Source organism: Cebus imitator, unplaced genomic scaffold, assembly GCF_001604975.1.
Source record: "Cebus imitator isolate Cc_AM_T3 unplaced genomic scaffold, Cebus_imitator-1.0 Scaffold1, whole genome shotgun sequence".
NCBI classification, from domain to species: domain Eukaryota; kingdom Metazoa; phylum Chordata; class Mammalia; order Primates; family Cebidae; genus Cebus; species Cebus imitator.
The window spans coordinates 17,803,708-17,807,911 of NW_016107316.1; the positions used below are offsets into that span (position 1 = coordinate 17,803,708).

The window sequence follows — 4,204 nt, forward strand, 5'->3', positions numbered from 1 at the left end:
GGGTTTTTTATTTTTTTATACAAATTAAAAAATTGGCCAGGTGCGGTGGCTCACACCTGTAATCCCAGCTACTTGGGAGGCTGAGGCAGGAGAATTGCTTGAACGTGGGAGGCGGAAGTCACAGTGAGCCGAGATCACACCATTGCACTCCAGCCAGAGAGACAAAGAGAAAGTCCATCTCAAAAAAAAAAAAAAAAAAAAAAAAAGAAACAGAAAAACCTTTCTATCTGCTGGGAGCAGCTCTTTGAGAGCTAGGATAAAAATCTGTCCTGTCTCGCACTGGATCTCCAGTGCCTGACTATTCCTGGCACATAGTAGGTGGCCAAGAAATATTGTTAAATGAGGCCAGGCATGGTGGCTCATACTGGTAACCCCAGGCCAAAGCAGAAGGATTGCTTGAGCCCCTGAGTTTGAGACTAGCCTAGGGAACATAGGGAGATTCCATCTCTACAAAAAATTAAAAATCAGCTGGGTGTGGTGCTATGTGCCTGTGGTCCCAATTACCTGGGGTGCTGAGGCGGGGGGATCACTTGAGTCTGGAGGTTGAGGCTGCAGTGAGCCATGATCGCACCACTGCACTCCAGCCTGAGCATCAGAGTGCAGACTCTAGCTCAAAAATATATATATACGTAATATAGTTAGATGAGTGAATGAATCAATGTATGCAGGAGAGTTGATCAAGCTTCCCATTTGTGCTTTAAGCCAGGTGCTCAAGCAGATCAGCTAACCTGAGCACCTGAGCTCCCCTCCTCCACTACAGATTCCTTAGAAATACAACATCAATATAATTTTGAATGCATAATCAAGTTCTCAAGAAAGCAAGGATAATCTGAAGCAGAAACCGGTCACTTACAAATCATTTTTTTGTTGTTGACATATAAAAAGCCATACCTATATGTACACATCTTTATGTATACAGACCCTAATAGGTCTGCCTTGCCCACAGGCTCTATTTTTTTTTTGAGATGGAGTCTCGCTCTGTCACCCAGGCTGGAGTACGGTGGCATGATCTCAGCCCACTGCAACTTCTGCCTCCCAGGTTAAAGCGATTCTCCTGCCTCAGCCTCCTGAGTAGCTGAGACTATAGGCACACACCACCATGCCCGGCTAATTTTTGTATTTTTTTGGTAGAGATGAGGTTTCACCATGTTTACCGGGCTGGTCTCAAACTCCTGAGCTCAGGTGATCCGCCTGCCTCGACCTCCGAAAGTGCTGTAATTACAAACACCTCCTTGTGATCTCTGCTCAAATGTCCCCTTATCATTGAGACCTTCCCTGGCCACACTGCATAGGATAGGAACAACACCTCCCTCAGTCCTGAATTCCCTATCGTTTTCACTTGGCTTTCTTTTTTCCTCTACAGCTCTTTCCACCATCTGACATATTAAAATTTACTATTCGTTTGTTTTTTGCCTGTCTCTGCTAGGATAGAAGCTCCAAGTGGGCAGGGCTCTTTCTGCCTTATTCACAGCTGTGTCTTCAGCACCTAGAACAGCACCCACCGCATGGAAGATGCTGACTTTTTGTTGAATGAATAAACCTGATCTCTTCTGCCCCTACTTCTCACTCGGAAATCTACAATAAAGACAGAAGAACAAAGCCAACATTCTTGCAGCATTTTTTTAGGGTCATGGGGGGGATTCCGATTCCTAGTGTCCCAAAGGTGCTTGTCTGAGTACTGAAAGTGAAGGGGCTATTTGCAGTAAAAAACAAGCCACTTTAGGACATAACATAGGACGTGGGCTGGGCTCAGTGGCTCACACCTGTGAGCCAGCACTTCCAGAGGCCGAAGTGGGAGAATCACTTAAGCCCAGAAGTTCGAGACCAGCTGAGGCAACAGTGAAGCCCTGTCTCTACAAAAAAAAAAAAAAAAAAAAAAAAAAAAAAAAAAAAAAAAAAAAAAAAAAAAAAAAAAAAAATCAAAAACTTGGAGGAGGTGGGGCATGCATGGAACACACAGAAGTGAAGCTGAAATTTTGGGCACTTTTTCTACCAGTGATGTCTCAGATTGATTCTTAAGGAGCCGAGAACTTAATCTTCCAAAATGTCAAAAAGGCCATCTTATGCCCCACCTTCCACCCCAGCTCCTGTAACACAAGTGCCAGTACACCAGAATTTGTGGGATACAATCCATAAAGTCATCTCACCTACAACAACTACAGGCTGGGAGGCAACCCGGCACCGACACCTGGGTCACGGCGTCCTTTGGTAGTACAATTCCAAACCCCCAAAGCCATCCGATGAGCCACTGATGCCCTAATGAGGTACAGCAGAAAGGTCTGGGACCAAACAAAGTTTTCAGCCCTGACCTAAAGATGTGGGAGACTGGCAAGATTATTGGTGGTATGTGACAAGATGTCACTGATGAAGAGAAACAAGAATATGTGAATACGAAGCAGAAAAGGCAGAGTACAGCTGGGCACGGTGGCTGATGCCTGTAATCCCAGAAATTTGGGAGGCTGACGCGGGTGGATCACCTGTCAGGAGAGCGAGACCATCCTGGCTAACACAGCGAAACCCTGTTCCTACTAAAAATACAAAAAATTAGCCAGGCATGGTGAGGGGCGCCTGTAGTCCCAGGTACTCGGGAAGCTGAGGCAGGAGAATCACTTGATCACTTGAACCTGGGAGGCGGAGGTTGCAGTGAGCCGAGATTGCATCACTGCCCTCCAGCCTGGGTGACAGAGCAAGACTCCGTCTCAAAAAAGAAAAAAAAAGGAATAGAGTGCAATGAATTTATGAAGGTCTCTAATTCCATCGTACCTTGCTCATAAATGCAAAAAGTCATGCAGAAGCTACTTTAGAGGAAGAACGTGGACAGAGACAGTCTCGCACGGAGAGAGGAGAACCTGACATGAGCGTTCGGCCTGCTGAGGATCCAGATGATTATGGTGATGGCTTTTCAATGGAGCACAGGGACACCACCTGTTTCCAGAGAAACCACAGCCTCATCAGTGAAATCCGTAGTGACAGCATAGTGCCAGACGTTCACACTGTCACAACAGCTGGAATGCAGGTCCTCAAACGACAGGGCCAGTCCTTAAAGGTTCATCAGCGAAAACTAGATGCTGAACTTCTTCAAATAGAGGAACGACATCAGGAGAAGAAGAGGAAATGCCTGGAAAGCACGGCTTCACTCAACAATGAACTTTTTTTTTTTTTTTAAGACAGGGCTTCACCATGTTGGTCAGGCTGGTCTTGAATTCCCGACCTCAGGTGATCCGCCTGCCTTGGCGTCCAAAGTGCTTGGATTACAGGTGTGAGCCACCACGCCCGGCTTCTCAACAGTGAACTTAAAAGGTTGTACGGTCTGAGGGTAGAACTGGATATGGAGGAACTGTAGCTAAGATTACACAGGCAGAGGAACAGGCCTGCAGAAGGCAGGAGGAAAGGGATAAGGGGCAGCAGTGCAAGCTGACCGAAGTCAGAGCATCTTTCCTCAGTAAGAGCAAGCGGCCAGCAAAGGCAAGGAGAAGAAAGACGTTGAGAACATTGCAATGGAGACAGAAGGAGACATACCCGGAAGAGGGGCCAACAGAATGGTGAAGAAGGCATGACTACTCCTGAGGACAAGGAGATGGGGCAGAAGGGGTGGACCGTATGGCAGAGAAGGAACCAGTGATAGCAACACTGGCTCAGAGAGTAACAGCCAACAGTGGAGGAGCCACGAATAGATCCCATATGAGGAGATGAGAAGAAAGAATAAATGTTGTCTTGTTTTATGTGTTCTAAATTTTTTTTTTTTTGAGATGGAGTTACACTCTGTTGCCCAGGTTGGATGCAATGGCCTGATCTCAGCTCACTGCAACCTCTGCCTTCTAGGTTCAATCAATTTTCCTGCCTCAGCCTCCGAAGTAGCCGGGATTACAGGCACACACCACCATGCCCAGCTAATTGTGTTTTTAGCAGAGATGGAATTTCACCATGTTGTCCAGGCTGGTCTTGAACTCCTGACCTCAGGTGATCCACCCACCTTGGATTTCCCAAAGTAGTGGAATTATAGGCATGAGCTACCACACCCACCCTTAAATACTTTTTTTATTTTTATATTATTTTATTTTACTTATTTTTGAGACAGAGTTTCACTGTCACCCAGGCTGGAGTAGAGTGGGTTTTTTATTTTTTTATACAAATTAAAAAATTGGCCAGGTGCGGTGGCTCACACCTGTAATCCCAGCTACTTGGGAGGCTGAGGCAGGAGAAT

General features: G+C 46.1%; 1 protein-coding gene and 1 pseudogene across 1 annotated transcript in view; one reads left to right on the top strand and one right to left on the bottom strand.

Moving 5' to 3' along the window:
• The window catches only part of LOC108301632, a 480,010-nt gene that overhangs the window by 283,466 nt on the left and 192,340 nt on the right, over positions 1–4,204 (bottom strand). The gene's annotated exons all lie outside the window — the stretch shown is intronic.
• LOC108301324 lies at positions 2,045–3,706 on the top strand (annotated as a pseudogene).